General features: G+C 39.2%; 1 protein-coding gene across 11 annotated transcripts in view; it reads left to right on the top strand.

The window, feature by feature from the left end:
- The first annotated feature begins 4,562 nt into the window (after positions 1-4,562).
- The window catches only part of CPLANE1 (ciliogenesis and planar polarity effector complex subunit 1), a 232,391-nt gene continuing 219,148 nt past the window's right edge, over positions 4,563-17,805 (top strand). For 5 of the 11 annotated variants that reach the window (XM_077116981.1, XM_077116983.1, XM_077116984.1 and 2 more), the window contains exon 1: positions 4,570-4,856. The gene's annotated coding sequence lies outside the window, so the exon portion shown is untranslated. Of the gene's footprint in view, positions 4,857-17,805 lie in introns of all 11 variants that reach the window. The other 6 variants (XM_077116986.1, XM_077116987.1, XM_077116988.1 and 3 more) reach the window with 3 other exon arrangements.

Genomic DNA, 17,805 nt, shown 5'->3' with positions numbered 1-17,805 from the left:
GACTTATTGAATGAACAAACCGGACACTAAAGTCTATGCTCAGGAAACCAAAAGGGGGAGATGATGATCAGGAGGATGATGTTGTGAAAATAAGTATATCTAAAGATCAATTAGCAAAAGCATTGTTTACTTTAATTTTTTAAAACATTTATGATAATTCATCACAGACTCCTGCAGAACAACATTTTAGTAATTTGGAAAAGAAAAGTAATACAACCCAAACAGAACTGCAGCTGCAGCCAATCTATTGGAAAGATGTTAAGGATGAGTTATGAAAACCAGGCATGATAAAGGTGTGGGGTAGGAAATTTGCTCTTATCATTACAGATGATGGAAACTGGGTTTGGATTCCCTCGAAAATAATAAAACCCAGACATGACGACCCTGATGAAAATAACTAAATAGGTAATGTACATTATAGGACACATAACTTTAATTGCTGAAGGACAGGGACATAATTATACTTATTGGGCTTATATTCCTAACCCACCTCTGCTGCAGGCCTTAACATGGGCAGATCCAACTTTACCAATATATCTGAATACTAGTTTAGGATTCCCAGGTCCAGTAGATTCTAGGCTTCCAAAACTACTTAAGGAAAAAGGAAAAATGGTGTCAAATTTAAGTCTTCCATTTTTAGAAAGACCCATATGCATAGGTAATGAATTACCATGTATGATGATAAGTAATCAAACTACATGGTTTAAGACTCAGAATGATTCTCATAATTACTTATATGTATATCCCTCTTTTAAATCTATGGAATCAAATAATACTTGCCTGTTAGATGGGAAAGAAAGAAAGTTGGAATGGATGGCAATTATGTCATATGGATCAAGCAGTTATCATAATTAATGATTCATATGGAATTATAAGAGATGCGGCCTCTGTGGGGTCTCCCATCTCTAACTCGAAGATAACTGAGACTATATGGACAGGCAAGCTAAATCAGAGTTTAATACATAGAAGACAATTTGTGCCAAATCCATGGGACGATAAATATAACATTAGTCAGAGAAATTTATGGAAAATTTTCCTAGGACTGGGATCAATTTTTATAGCAAATTCTAGTAACTATAACTTCTCTTTAAATAGCAGCCATAAACATTGTATGCATATATGTACTAGAGATCCATATGTATTTGTTAAAAGTCATATGCATATAAGAAATCAAACTTTTAATTGTGAGAATTGTTCTCTATTCACGTGTCTCCAAGCATTTATGTTGCAGGAAAATGAGATGATTATAGCAACAAGGAGAAGAAGAGGTATTTGGGGCCGGTGCAGATTTCAAGATCTTGGCAATCCTCTCCAGAAACACAAATTCTGATCCATTTGGCAAAAGAATATCTGAAAAGGACTAAGAGACTAATTGGACTCATTATTGTAGCTGTCATTGGAATCACTGGAATTATCACTGCAGCTGTGTAATTCTACATAGTTTAATGTAATGCCTGAGTATGTCCCATAGTATGATAAGCAGATAATAAAAAACTACTGGCAAAGTCCCATGAGGGATTGGAGAAAAAAACTATGGAACAATTAAACTTTACCACTGTGTAAACTCCGATACTATGTCAAACATTAGGGACTCCCAAGTTAGTAGACAAATGCCTTGATCTTGAGGCTTCCTCTTGTGAAATTTATTTATGTAGCAGAGAAGCTTAGCCTCTGAGTTATGCCTAAGAGTTATTTATGGAGGACCTCTTTTGTTGCTCAGATGTGGCCTCTCTCTCTCTCTAAGCCCAACTCTGCAAGTGAAGTCATTACCCTCCTCCCTACATGGGACATGACATTCAGGGGTGAAAGTCTCCCCGGCAACATGGGATTGACAATGCCTTCCTGACCAAAATGGGGACAGGAAGTATAACAAATCAGGTACCAGTGACTGAGAGAGTTCAAATAAGGGTCAAAAGGCTTCTCTGGAAGTTACTTACACAAGCTTCAGCTAGACATTGCTACCTATCATAGTTTGCTAAATTCCAACCAAAACCATTCCTGCCAACCCTAAAGAACACCTGGGGCTTCATATAGACTCTACAAATGTTCCATGCACCAGGATTACTTCCCAGTAAACCTACAACTTCCAGATGGGTTTCCAGGCCAGACAAGTCTGAAATGCAGAGGGGCCAGCCTCTCCAGAACATCAACTAGTTCCATCCCCGTATCCCATATTATCAACAGCCCCTTCCACCATGAAAAAGATAAAATGGGCAGAGCCCAGATAACACTAAAGAGTGGAAGAAAGATCAAAGTTAATGGTGGAGTTATACAGAGAAGTCAGTGTTTAACAAATGAGTATGAATGCTGAATCATTATACTGAAATTTCTTTTAGTCTCCAGTGTCTTGGAAGAACTCGTAGTAAAACCTAAAATTGTGGAATTGTAACCCATACCAAACTCTGAAATCTGTTCTACAACTAATTATTGCTGTGCCTTTTGAAATTCATTGCTTTTTTGTATGTATGTTATTTTTTACAAAAAAGAAAAAAATGTCAATTGTGATGATGTACGCACAGCTATTTGATGGTACTGTGAACTACTGATTGCACACTTTGGATGATTACATGGTATGTGAATACGTATCAATAAAATTGCATTTAAAAAGTATAGGGCATGGTGAAGGGAAAATTGATAGTCAGGTTACGTACTCTACGTCTACAGCCCTTCTGTTGGCTTTCTGAACTACATATCTAATTGTTCAGTAGACATTTCTGCCTGGATGTCCACAGGCACCACAAAGTGGATGAGCATTCAAAACATAGTTTATATGTTTCTGACCTACATATCTCCCAGATGGAAAATGTACATGGTATCATGGTATTTATCACTCCCTTAGTTTAGGTTTCTGTGAATTTCTTTCAAGTAGGGATCACAGCATCTTTCCGTCTTTATACCTAGCATTATGTTTGACACATAACAGGTGTTCAGTAATTTTTATTTTAGTGAATTGTAGTCACTCTGAAATTTTTAAAAGAATAAATAAATGACGGGAACAGTAAGCTCCAGAATTACACCAATACTTCTAATTCTGATGACCACAAAACAAAACAGGCCAGTGTTTTCCTATTATTAGCACATTTTAAGACCTAGAAATGGGAACACTGAACATTATGGGAATAGCTGAGGATTTCTTAATTCCTGAATTTTTCTGCCTGAGACTTTTTGTGCTAAGTCTACGAGATTCGTGACTTTAGGTGAATTCAAGCCACTTCAGTCTATAATCTTTGGGATAAATGGCGTTGAGCTTCCACTCAGAATCAGAAACATTGAAAAACAGGGATAGTGGTGGTTATGGATGCTGAGTGGAAATCCTCTTTGCCCTGTATCCTTCGTTTGCTAAAATAAACCAACCCAATAGCTCTCCGATTGAGATGGTCATTTACTAGGCAGAACACGACTAACAAGGGTCACAAGCCAAAAAGACTCCCAAACTAGGAGAATCACATAAACGTATGGAGAGAGGGCACGTAGAGAAACGGAGAGCATGCCACCTAAATTTGTAAGGCATTCAAATTTAAGCTACAGAAAAATACTTTTCCAGGCTAAACATGGTCTTGGTTTGTCAGTGCGTGACCCTCTTACCAAATCAGTGAGCTGGACTAAGACAAAGCGAAGGAAGCGAAAACAGTGCAGTAAATAAACAAGTCAATAGGATAGCAACTACAGAAAACACGTTCGTTAGTGTTGTAAGATGCCTGCCTGCTCCGTGGAGACAGCGTATCAATTCTTTATTTTCGGATCTGTAAAGGTCTCTACTCGGTAGAATGCTACTCATGAATTTCATATTGGTCGTTTAGTAAACAATTCGCTTGAAAAGTCCCAGCGTCTTATTCAAAAGACTTGAGTCCGAGGGACGCGATGGTGGAGGGAGTGAGCATAGAACGCCTGGCCATACCTGAGCAGCAGACGAGCAGGGCGAGGGTGGGGCGAACCGAGAGGAGGGAGCCTGGAGCCCCAGGAGGGCCGTCGGCCCAGGGTCTGAGCAGGAGAGAACCGTGGAAGAGGAGGAGGGCGGGTACTTCTGGGCCTGGGAGCCTCCCGCCAGCTCCCAGCCAGCTCGGAGCAGGCGCCTTGGCGCCGCCCGCCCCCACCCCGCCCTCGGCGGTCGCCAGGTCGCGGGCTCGCGTCTGGGCCGGCTGAGGGCTGCCGTCGCCAGGTCGCGGGCTCGCGTCTGGGCCGGCTGAGGGCTGCCGCCGCCAACGCTGCCAGCCGCCACCGTCTCTCACCTCACCAAAGCGCTCCCGCTTCGCCTTCGAACTCGCCGCGCCTTGCCCGCCGCGACAGGCCTGGCCCTAGCGGAGGTAAAAGCCCGTAGAATCCTTCCCGCGCCCACCCCCAGCCTCCCGCCCGACCTCCGGCCCGGTGGCCTTAAGACGCTTCGCTCCCCCTACATCCTCGGATCTTGCTAGCCGCGTCCCCTCTCAGCCGTTGCTTCCGCCGCTGCACCCAGCCCCCTTCGCCATTCCGACTGCCTCCGTCCTCCTCGCTTCTGGGCTCTCTACAGGCCCCCAGGCGTCCCCCACTCGCCGCCGCATCCTCAGCGTTGGCGGCAGTGGGACGCGGTCAGGTTCGGCCGGATCCCTGGCCAGGCCGCGGCCCTGCAGCTCCGCCGGCCCCAGAGCCGTGGCGGGCGCCTCACTGGGTCGGGACCGGCGCTCCCGCTTAGCGGGCGCGCAGGATCCGGTTGAACACGCCATCGGGGTCCCAAGGCATGACTGGGCCGCAGTGGTTGACGCTAGTCGGTGATACAATTCGGCACCGAGGAGTCGACGCGATTTCTTAGATTTCTCAGTCGGGGAAACCACAGAAGGATTTCTCTTAAAATTGCATTCGTCAATTCGTTTTAAGTCAAGGTACTTTTTACATGTTTTCCTAACATATTTTACGAGCTTAACTGATTTTATTTCTCTTTCTTTCGGTAATGAATTTTACTTGTTTCGTAATGTTTATTATTACCCATTGTTAGCATTGGTGTTTTTAAGGCCAGTTCAGTGTGTGCCAGAAATAACCTTTTGCTATATGTTCTAGTTTGCTAGCTGCTGGAATGCAATATACCAGAAACGGAATGGCTTTAAAAAAGGGGAATTTAATGAGTTGCTAGTTTACAGTTCTAAGGCCGAGAAAATGTCCCAATTAAAACAAGTTTAAAGAAACGTCCGATCAAAGGCATCTATGGAAAGATACCTTGGTTCAAGAAGGCTGATGAAGTTCAGGGTCTCTCTCAAGTGAGAAGGTACATGGCGAACACAGTCAGGGCTTCTCTCAGCTGGAAAGGCACATGGCAAACACGGTGTCTTCTGCTGGCTTTCTCTCCTGGCTTCCTGTTTCATGAAGCTCCCCGGGAGGCATCTTCCTTCTTTATCTCCAAAGGTTGCTGGCTGGTGGACTCTGCTTTGTAGTATTGCTCTCTCTGAATCTCTCATTCTCCAAAATGTTTCCTCTTTTATAGGACTTCAGAAACTAATCAAGACCCACTCAAATGGGTGGAGACATGTCATCCCCTAATCCAGTTTAACAACCATTCTTAACTAAATCACATCAACCAGGGAGATGATCTCATTACAGTTTCAAATATACAGTATTGAATAGGGATTATTCTACCTTTAAGAAATGGGATTTATATTAAAACATGGCTTTTCTTAGGGGGCATACTTCCTTTCAAACCAGCATACTATATAACAGAAAGTTTTTGAAATTCTAAAAGAAGGAAGGTTATCCATCAGCAAATTTTGTAGGGCTTGCAAGTCTTTATTTTTTACATTTTAATGGCAAAAATTATATATAAGTATACATTGTGGAGTATTTTAAAACAAATACCTGGAATCTTATTTCATCTGCAAATACTTAAGTATATATTTGTCATGTAAAGACTTTTTTTCCTTAAGTATAACATGATTGGATTACTACGTAACACCAAAATTAATATTAATTCCTCAATATCTAATACCCAGTCATGTTAAATTTTTCTTGACTATCTTTTTAAATTTTTGAAACCATTTCAAATATACAGAAAAGATGCAAGAATAACATAAAGAACTCCTATACCCTTTACTTAGGTTGATCAGTTGTTTATATTTTGGCCAATTTGTTTTATCCCTCATTACACATACACGTACACGTTTTTCCTGTACAGTTTGAGAATAGGCTACATATATTATGTCCCTTTACTTCTTAATGCTCTGTATAATATTGCCAGTTGCTCCAAAAGTACCCCATAAGGCAAATTTTCTTTTCTGATACAGGATGTGGTTCAGGATATTGTATTGCATTTGGTTATGTCTCATTAATCTTTTTTTTTTTTTAATTCCATGCTTCTAATTACACTCACAGTAATGTGCTACCATCACTGATTTCCAAAAACTCACAGTTAACATAAATAAAAATTCTGTACAAATTAAAACATTAGCTCCCCATTCTCTATCCCCAGTGTATCCCCTGGAAACCTATATTCTAGATTCTAACTCTAGGTGTGCTTATTGTAAGTAGATCATATCAATGAGATCCTACAATGTTCGTCCTTTTGTGTCTGGCTTATTTCTTTAAACATAAGGTCTTCGAGGTTCATACATGTTGTTGCATCTATGAGGACTTCTTTCTTTTTATGGCTGAATAATATTGCATATATATACCACACTTTGTTTATCCATTTATCAGCTGATAGACACTTGGGTTGCTTCCATCTTTTGGAAGTTGTGAGTAATGGTGCTGTGAGTTCATTAATCTTTAATTTGAAACAACTCCTGAGCATTTGTTTCTCATGACATTGGCATTTTTAAGGAGAAGTGGCCTATTATTTTGTAGAAGATGCCTCAATTTGTATTTGTTTTTTCATGAATAGATTAGGTTGCATTTTTTTAAAGCTGGAATACTATACTGGCATACCTTAGAGATATTGTTGTCCAGTTCTAGACCACTCCGAGAAAGAGAATGTTACAATAAAGTGAGTCACATGGATTTTTTGGTTTCCCAGTGCATATAAAAGTTATGTTTACACTGTATTGTAGACTATTAAATGTGCAATAATAGCATTATATCTATAAAAAACAATGTATATAACTTAATTTAAAATGCTATATTGCTAAAAAATGCTAACCATCATATGATCCTTAAGTAAATCATAATCTTTTTGCTGGTGGAGGATCTTGTCTTGATGTTGATGGCTGCTGACTGATCAGGGTGGTGCTTACTGAAGGTTAGGTAGCTGTGGCAGTTCCTTAAAATAAGACAGCAGTGAAGCTTCCCACATCAATTAACTCTTCCTTTCAAGAAAAACTTCTCTGTAGCATTCAATGCTGTTTGATGCATTTTACCCACAGTAGAACTTCTTTCTAAATTGGAGTCAGTCCTCTGAAACCCTACTGCTGCTTTATTAACTATACTTATGTAAGATTCTATATCCTGTGTTGTCATTTCAACAATGTTCACAGCATCTTCACCAGGAGTAGATTCTGTCTCGAGAAACCACTTTCTTTGCTCATCCATAAGAAACAACTACCTACTTGTTCAAGTTTTATCATGAGACTGCAGCAATTCAAACACATCTTCAAGCTCACTTCTAATTCTGGGTCTCTTGTTGTTTCCAGCACATCTGCAGTTACTTACTTCATGAAGTCTTGAATCCCTCAAAGCCATACATGATGGTTGGAATCATCTTCTTCCAAACTCTTGTTAATGTTGATATTTTGACTTCCTCCCATGAATTGTGAATATTCTTATGGCATCTAGAATGTCGAATCATTTTCAGAAGGTCTTAAGTTGATTTTGCTCTGCTCCAATGGAGGAATCACTAGATGTGGCAACTATAACCTTATAACTTGTATTTCTTAAATAATAAGACTTGAAAGTCTAAATGACTCCTGATCCACGGACTACATAATGGATGTTGTGTTAGCAGGCAAGAAAACAACATTTATCTCAGTCTACATCTCCATCAGCTCTCTTGGGTAACCAGAGCAGTAATATTTTGAATGGAATCTTTTTTCCTGAACAGTAGGTTTCAACTATGGGCCCAAAATATTCAGTAAACCATGTTTGTAGTTCCACTGAGAGAGTAAATTTATCATAATTCATAAGAGCCCTAGGATGTTTGGGATGGTAATTGAGCATTAGCTTCAACTTCAAGTCTCCAGGTGCATTAACCCCTAATAAGAGAGTCAGCCTGTCCTTTTTTTAAAAAAATGCAATTTTATTGAGATATATTCTCACAGTATACAATCCATCCAAAGTATACAATCAGTAGCTCACAGTATCATCACATAGTTGTGCATACATCACCACAGTCAATTTTAGAACATTTCACTATGCGGGGGTGGATAGAACAAGAGAAAAAAGAAAAAAGAAAACCCAAAACATCTGATACCTCTTTCCTCTACCCATGCCTCCCCCCCATCACGGATCCTTGGCAGTGGTGTGGTACATTTATTACTGTTGTTGAAAGAATATTAAGATATTACTGTTAACTGTAGTCCATAATTTCCATATACCACCCTTTTATTAGCTTCTTGTAATAGTGTTCTAGTTTGCTAGCTACCAGAATGCAATATACCAGAAACAGAATGGCTTTTAAAAAGGGGAATTTAATGAGTTGCTAGTTTATAGTTCTAAGGCCAAGAAAATGTCCCAATTAAACAAGTCTTTAGAAATGTCCAATCACAGGCATCCAGGGAAAGATACTTTGATTCAAGAAGGCTTTCAAGGTTCAAGGTTTCGCTCTCAAGTGAGAAGGCACATGGTGAACACGGTCAGGGTTCCTCTCTCATCTGGAAGGTCACATGGCGAACATGGCATCATCTGCTAGTTTTTTCTCCTGGCTTCCTGTTTCATGAAGCTCTCCGGGAGACATTTTCCTTCTTCATCTCCAGAGATCGCTGGCTGGTGGACTCTGCTTCTCGTGGGCTATGTCATTCTGCTCTGCTCTTTGAATCTCTCATCCTCCAAAATGTTTCCTCTTTTATAGGACGTCATAAACTAATCAGGACCCACCCAAATGGATGTAGACATGTCATCACCTAATCCAGTTTAACAACCACTCTTGATTGGGTTACATCTCCAGGGAAAAGATCTAATTACAGATTCAAACATATAGTTTTGAATAGGGATTATTCTGCCTTTACAAAGTGGGATTTAGATTAAAACATGGCTTTTCTAGGGGACATATATCCTTTCAAACCAGCACACATGCAATGCTGTTTGATAGCATTTTACCAACAGTAAAATTTTTACCCATTTACTCATTTAAATTCAATCTAATTCAAAATTCTGTGCATCTTAAGCAACAACTCCCTATTCTCTAGCCTTATTCTATCTTCTGATAACCAATAAACTAGATTCTATGTCTATGTTTGCATGTTACAATTAGCTCATATTAGTGCGATCTTACAATATTTGTCCTCTTGTGTGTGACTTGTTTCATTCAACATAATGTCCTTAAGGTTCATCCATGTTGTCATATGCTTCAGGACTTCATTTCTTTTTATTGTTGAATAATATTCCATCATATGTGTATTCCATATACATATATATATTTTTCATACATTTGCAGTAGTGCATGCAAGTGTTTATATTTGTAGTGTTAATCAGTGGTACAGATGAGTTTATATGACCACTTTCAGTCATGTTCACCTGCAATATGTTAATATTGCTTCTAGATCCACTAGTGACCGCTTTCCCTTCTCCCTCTTCCCTTAAGTTCAATCTCATTAGCTAGCTGTTCACCCATCTCAAGCTTCCGTGTATCACTAGGTCACCTATATTCTGTATTATAAGCTACTGATTTTACCTTTACCATGGTCATAAAAGCAGAGCCATACAGTATCTATCCTTTTGTGTCTGGTTTTATATCACTGAGCATTATGTCCTCAAGGCTTATCCATCTTGTGATGTACTTCAGCACATCATTTCATCTCACTGCTGCATAGTATTCTATCGTATGTACCATATTTTGTTAACCCATTTGCCTGTTGATGGACACTTGGATTGTTTCCATCTTTTGGTGATTGTTAATAATGCTGCTATGGATATCAGTGTGCAAATCTCTATTTGTGTCATTGCCTTCAGCTCTTCCATAGTGGCTGTACCATTATACAGTCCCAGCAGCAGTGCATAAATGTCCCGATTTTTCCACTTTCTCTCCACCATCTGTAGTTTCCAGTCTGTTTAAGAATTGCCATTCTTTTTTTGTTTGTTTGCATGGGCAGGCACTGGGAATCGAACCCGAGTCTCCGGCATGGCAGGCATGAACTCTGCCACTGAGCCATTGTGGCCCAAGGGTAGCCATTCTTATAGGTGTGAGGTGGTGTCTCAGTGTAGTCTTGATCTGTATTTCCCTTATAACTAATGAGAATGAATGAGGGTGTGTTCATGTGATTTTTAGCCACCTGTATTTGCACTTCAGAAAAATGTCAATTCATATCTTTAGCACGTTTTATAATTGAGTTGTTTGTTCTTTTTTTTTTTTTTTTTGCATGGGCAGTCACTGGGAATCGAACCTGGTCTCTGGCATGGCAGGCGAGAACTCTGCCTCCTGAGCCACTGTGGCCTGCCGTTAACTTTTCTTATTGTATAGTATATCCAATTGTGTAGTATATTGTACATTGTGTACTATTGTGTACTATTGTATTGTATACATTGTATATTGTACGTTATATAGTATATTGTATAGTATATTGTACAATAACAATTGTATAGTATAACAAAGCAAAGAAATAAAAAACCAATAGTTTTCAAAGCACTCTTGAACAAGTAGTTACAGGACAGGTTCCAGAGTTTGTCATGGGCTATGATACATTTCTCTCATGTTTTTCCTTCTAGCTGCTCCAGAATATAGGAGGCTAGAGGGCTTAAATATTTTTTTACCATCACAATTGACTTTTCTTTCCCTTCTTTTTTGGGAAAAAATAACATACATACATACATACAAAGTACATACATACAAAATAACATACATACAAAAAAGCTATGAATTTCAAAGCACAGCACCACAATTAGTTGTAGAACATATTTCAAAGTTTGACATGGGTTACAACTTCACAATTTTAGGTTTTACTTCTAGCTGCTCAAAAATACTGGAGACTAAAAGAGATATCAATTTAATGATTCAGCATTCATGTTCATTTGTTACGTCCTATCTTCTGTGTATAATTCCACCATCACCTTTGCTCTTTCCATACCTCTCTTTGGGGTTGTTTGGGCTATGGCAGTTCTAAATTTTTTATATTGGAAGGGTCTGTCATTCATATGGGGTAGGAAGATGGGACTACCTGATGTTGTTGAGAGGCTGGGCTAGGTTTCAGGACTTATCTGGACCAAGGACCCATCTGGAGGTTGTAGGTTTCTGGCAAGTTACTCTGGTGTCTGGAACCCTTGTGGAATGTTATAAATTACCTTAGGTGTTCTTTAGGATTGGCTGGAATGGTCCTGGCTGGGGACTGGCAGGTTATGATAGGTGCAAGGTCAAACTGAAGCTTGCGTAAGAGCAACCTCCGGAGTAGCCTCTTTTTTTTTTTATTATTAATTAAAAAAAGAATTAACAAAACAATTAGAAATCATTCCATTCTACATGTACAATCAGTAATTCTTAATAACATCACATAGTTGCATATTCATCATTTCTTAGTACATTTGCATCGATTTAGAAAAAGAAATAAAAAGACAACAGAATAAGAATTAAAACATTAATAGAAAGAAAAAAAAAAACAAAAAACCTATACCTCACATGCAGCTTCATTCAGTGTTTTAACATAATTGCATTACAATTGGGTAGTATTGTGCTGTCCATTTCTGAGTTTTTATATCCAGTCCCGTTGTACAGTCTGTATCCCTTCAGCTCCAATTACCCCTTCTCTCTTTTTTTTTTTAATTAACGGAAAAAAAGAAATTAACCCAACATTTAGAAATCATACCATTCTACATATGCAATCAGTAATTCTTAACATCATCACATAGATGCATGGTCATCATTTCTTAGTACATTTGCATCGGTTTAGAAAAACTAGCAACATAACCGAAAAAGATATAGAATGTTAATATAGAGACAAAAATAAAAGTAATAATAGTAAAGTCAAAACAAAACAAAACAAAAACCTATAGCTCAGATGCAGCTTCATTCAGTGTTTTAACAAGATTACTTTACGATTAGGTATTATTGTGTTGTCCATTTTTGAGTTTTTGTATCTAGTCCTGTTGCACAGTCTTTATCCCTTCAACTCCAATTGGCCATTATCTTACCCTGTTTCTAACTCCTGCTGGACTCTGTTACCAATGACATATTCCAAATTTATTCTCGAATGTCTGTTCACATCAGTGGGACCATACAGTATTTGTCCTTTAGTTTTTGGCTAGACTCACTCAGCATAATGTTCTCTAGGTCCATCCATGTTATTACATGCTTCATAAGTTTATCCTGTCTTAAAGCTGCATAGTATTCCATCGTATGTATATACCACAGTTTGTTTAGCCACTCTTCTGTTGATGGAGATTTCGGCTGTTTCCATCTCTTTGCAATTGTAAATAACGCTCTATAAACATTGGTGTGCAAATGTCCGTTTGTGTCTTTGCCCTTAAGTCCTTTGAGTAGATTCCCAGCAATGGTATTGCTGGGTCGTATGGCAATTCTATATTCAGCTTTTTGAGGAACTGCCAAACTGCCTTCCACAGTGGTTGCACCATTTGACATTCCCACCAACAGTGGATAAGTGTGCCTCTTTCTCCGCATCCTCTCCAGCACTTGTCATTTTCTGTTTTGTTGATAATGGCCATTCTGGTGGGTGTGAGATGATATCTCATTGTGGTTTTGATTTGCATTTCTCTAATGGCCGGGGACATTGAGCATCTCTTCATGTGCCTTTTGGCCATTTGTATTTCCTCTTCTGATAGGTGTCTGTTCAAGTCTTTTTCCCATTTTGTAATTGGGTTGGCTGTCTTTTTGTTGTTGAGATGAACAATCTCTTTATAAATTCTGGATACTAGACCTTTATCTGATATGTCATTTCCAAATATTGTCTCCCATTGTGTAGGCTGTCTTTCTACTTTCTTGATGAAGTTCTTTGATGCACAAAAGTGTTTAATTTTGAGGAGTTTCCATTTATTTATTTCCTTCTTCAGTGTTCTTGCTTTAGGTTTAAGGTCCATAAAGCCGCCTCCAGTTGTAAGATCCATAAGATATCTCCCAACATTTTCCTCTAACTGTTTTATGGTCTTAGACCTAATGTTTAGATCTTTGATCCATTTTGAGTTAACTTTTGTATAGGGTGTGAGAGATGGGTCTTCTTTCATTCTTTTGCATATGGATATCCAGTTCTCTAGGCACCATTTATTGAAGAGACTGTTCTGTCCCAGGTGAGTTGGCTTGACTGCCTTATCAAAGATCAAATGTCCATAGATGAGAGGGTCTATATCTGAGCACTCTATTCGATTCCATTGGTCGATATATCTATCTTTATGCCAATACCATGCTGTTTTGACCACTGTGGCTTCATAATATGCCTTAAAGTCCGGCATCGCTAGACCTCCAGCTTCGTTTTTTATCCTCAAGATGTTTTTAGCAATTCGGGGCACCCTGCTCTTCCAGATAAATTTGCTTATTGGTTTTTCTATTTCTGAAAAATAAGTTGTAGGGATTTTGATTGGTATTGCATTGAATCTGTAAATCAATTTGGGTAGGATTGACATCTTAACTATATTTAGTCTTCCAATCCATGAACACGGTATGCCTTTCCATCTATTTAGATCTTCTGTGATTTCTTTTAACAGTTTTTTGTAGTTTTCTTTATATAGGTTTTTTGTCTCTTTAGTTAAATTTATTCCTAGGTATTTTATTCTTTTAGTTGCAATTGTAAATGGGATTCGTTTCTTGATTTCCCCCTCAGCTTGTTCATTACTAGTGTATAGAAATGCTACAGATTTTTGAATGTTGATCTTGTAACCTGCTACTTTGCTGTACTCATTTATTAGCTCTAGTAGTTTTGTTGTGGATTTTTCCGGGTTTTCGACGTATAGTATCATATCGTCTGCAAACAGTGATAGTTTTACTTCTTCCTTTCCAATTTTGATGCCTTGTATTTCTTTTTCTTGTCTAATTGCTCTGGCTAGAACCTCCAACACAATGTTGAATAATAGTGGTGATAGTGGACATCCTTGTCTTGTTCCTGATCTTAGGGGGAAAGTTTTCAATTTTTCCCCATTGAGGATGATATTAGCTGTGGGTTTTTCATATATTCCCTCTATCATTTTAAGGAAGTTCCCTTGTATTCCTATCTTTTGAAGTGTTTTCAACAGGAAAGGATGTTGAATCTTGTCAAATGCCTTCTCTGCATCAATTGAGATGATCATGTGATTTTTCTGCTTTGATTTGTTGATATGGTGTATTACATTAATTGATTTTCTTATGTTGAACCATCCTTGCATACCTGGGATGAATCCTACTTGGTCATGATGTATAATTCTTTTAATGTGTTGTTGGATACGATTTGCTAGAATTTTATTGAGGATTTTTGCATCTATGTTCATTAGAGAGATTGGTCTGTAGTTTTCTTTTTTTGTAATATCTTTGCCTGGTTTTGGTATGAGGGTGATGTTGGTTTCATAGAATGAATTAGATAGGTTTCCCTCCACTTCGATTTTTTTGAAGAGTTTGAGGAGAGTTGGTACTAATTCTTTCTGGAATGTTTGGTAGAATTCACATGTGAAGCCATCTGGTCCTGGACTTTTCTTTTTAGGAAGCTTTTGAATGACTAATTCAATTTCTTTACTTGTGATTGTTTTGTTGAGGTCATCTATGTCTTCTTGAGTCAAAGTTGGTTGTTCATGCTTTTCAAGGAACCTGTCCATTTCATCTACATTGTTGTATTTATTAGCATAAAGTTGTCCATAGTATCCTGTTATTACCTCCTTTATTTCTGTGAGGTCAGTAGTTATGTCTCCTCTTCCATTTCTGATCTTATTTATTTGCATCCTCTCTCTTCTTCTTTTTGTCAATCTTGATAAGGGCCCATCAATCTTATTGATTTTCTCATAGAACCAACTTCTGGTCTTACTGATTTTCTCTATTGTTTTCAATTTCATTTATTTCTGCTCTGATCTTTGTTATTTCTTTCCTTTTGCTTGCTTTGGGAGTAGTTTGCTGTTCTTTCTCCAGTTCTTCCAAGTGAACAGTTAATTCCTGCATTTTTGCCTTTTCTTCTTTTCTGATATAGGCATTTAGGGCAATAAATTTCCCTCTTAGCACTGCCTTTGCTGCATCCCATAAGTTTTGATATGTTGTGTTTTCATTTTCATTTGCCTCGAGGTATTTACTAATTTCTCTTGCAATTTCTTCTTTGACCCACTCGTTGTTTAAGAGTGTGTTGTTGAACCTCCACGTATTTGTGAATTTTCTGGCATTCCGCCTATTACTGATTTCCAACTTCATTCCTTTATGATCCGAGAAAGTGTTGTGTATGATTTCAGTCTTTTTAAATTTGTTAAGACTTGCTTTGTGACCCAGCATATGGTCTATCTTTGAGAATGATCCATGAGCACTTGAGAAAAAGGTGTATCCTGCTGTTGTAGGATTTAATGTCCTATAAATGTCTGTTAAGTCTAGCTCCTTTATAGTAATATTCAGATTCTCTATTTCTTTATTGATCTTCTGTCTAGATGTTCTGTCCATTGATGAGAGTGGGGAATTGAAGTCTCCAACTATTATGGTATTTGTGTCTATTTCCTTTTTCAGTGTTTGCAGTGTATTCCTCACGTATTTTGGGGCATTCTGGTTCGGTGCGTAAATATTTATGATTGTTATGTCTTCTTGTTTAATTGTTCCTTTTATTAGTATATAGTGTCCTTCTTTGTCTCTTTTAACTGTTTGACATTTGAAGTCTAACTTGTTGGATATTAGTATAACCACTCCTGCTCTTTTCTGGTTGTTATTTGCATGAAATATCTTTTCCCAACCTTTCACTTTCAACCTATATTTATCTTTGGGTCTAAGATGTGTTTCCTGTAGACAGCATATAGAAGGATCCTGTTTTTTAATCCATTCTGCCAGTCTATGTCTTTTAATTGGGGAATTCAGTCCATTGACATTTAGAGTTATTACTGTTTGGATAATATTTTCCTCTACCATTTTGCCTTTTGTATTATATATATCATATCTGACTTTCCTTCTTTCTACACTCTTCTCCATACCTCTCTCTTCTGTCTTTTCGGTTCTGACTCTAGTGCTCCCTTTAGTATTTCTTGCAGAGCTGGTCTCTTGGTCACAAATTCTCTCAGTGACTTTTTGTCTGAGAATGTTTTAATTTCTCCCTCATTTTTGAAGGACAATTTTGCTGGATATAGGAGTCTTGGTTGGCAGTTTTTCTCTTTTAGTAATTTAAATATATCATCCCACTGTCTTCTAGCCTCCATGGTTTCTGCTGAGAAATCTACACATAGTCTTATTGGGTTTCCCTTGTATGTGATGGATTGTTTTTCTCTTGCTGCTTTCAAGATCCTCTCTTTCTCTTTGACCTCTGACATTCTAACTAGTAAGTGTCTTGGAGAGCGCCTATTTGGGTCTAATCTCTTTGGGGTGTGCTGCACTTCTTGGATCTGTAATTTTAGGTCTTTCATAAGAGTTTTTCTCCTCCTTTTCCCTTCTCTTCTCCTTCTGGGACACCCACAACACGTATATTTGTGCGGTTCATATTGTCCTTGAGTTCCCTGATACCCTGTTCAAATTTTTCCATTCTTTTCCCGATAGTTTCTGTTTGTTTTTGGAATTCAGCTGTTCCATCCTCCAAATCACTAATTCTGTCTTCTGTCTCTTTGAATCTATCATTGTAGGTATCCATTGTTTTTTCTATCTTTTCTACTTTGTCCTTCACTCCCATAAGTTCTGTGATTTGTTTTTTCAGTTTTTCTATTTCTTCTTTATGTTCAGCCCATGTCTTCTTCATGTCCTCCCTCAATTTATCAATTTCGTTTTTGAAGAGGTTTTCCATTTCTGTTCGTATATTCAGCATTAGTTGTCTCAGCTCCTGTATCTCATTTGAACTATTGGTTTGTTCCTTTGACTGGGCCATATTTTCAATTATTTGAGCGTGATCCGTTATCTTCTGTTGGCATCGGCGCATTTAGACAGATTTCCCTGGGTATTGGATCCAAAAGTTTGGAAGATTTTTCTGTGAAATCTCTGGGTTCTGTTTTTCTTCTCCTGCCCAGTAGGTGGCGCTCGTGGCACACGTTTGTCTGCGAGTCCCACCAGTAAAAGGTGCTGTGGGACCTTTAACTTTGGAAAACTCTCGCCGTCCGGGAGGTTCGCTAGCCGAAGCGGCTTGGAAGGGTTCGAGCTGGCCCGGGGTCCGAATGCGGGTAGGGTCGCTGGCCGCCGCAGCCCGGTAAAGCGCCCGTCCAAATTTCCTAGTCGCCCGGGCGACAAGCATGTCGGGAGGACGCCAGCGGCAGCGGCCCGCCTGGGAGAGTGCACGTTCCCAGGGAGTCATGGGTTTGGAAGGGGCCTCCCCCACCCGTCACCGTTTTCCGCGGCCTGGGGATTTCCGATCCAATTCTCTCAGTTGGTCCGGGGGGGCGCGCGTGGTGTGGGCGCCAGCCGCCGCGGTTTCAGGGGACCGCCTCTCCAATTCTCCCAGCCGTCCCGGGAAGGGGGAAGGGAGTGACTCCAGCCGCTTGCCGCCCTGCCCGGTGATGCCCGCGCGCCTCGGCGATCTCACCCGAGCGGCTTCTCTCAGCCAGCCAGCCGTTCCAGGATGGGGTACGCTGTCTTTTTTATCTCAGTTGTGGCTTTGGGCGCTGTTCTGTATCGTTTCTACTCCCCTAGTAGCT

The sequence above is a fragment of the Tamandua tetradactyla genome, chromosome 9 (genome assembly GCF_023851605.1).
Source record: "Tamandua tetradactyla isolate mTamTet1 chromosome 9, mTamTet1.pri, whole genome shotgun sequence".
NCBI lineage: Eukaryota > Metazoa > Chordata > Mammalia > Pilosa > Myrmecophagidae > Tamandua > Tamandua tetradactyla.
Note: the sequence above shows the minus strand (reverse complement) of the source record. Positions and strands in the feature narration are given on the sequence as shown.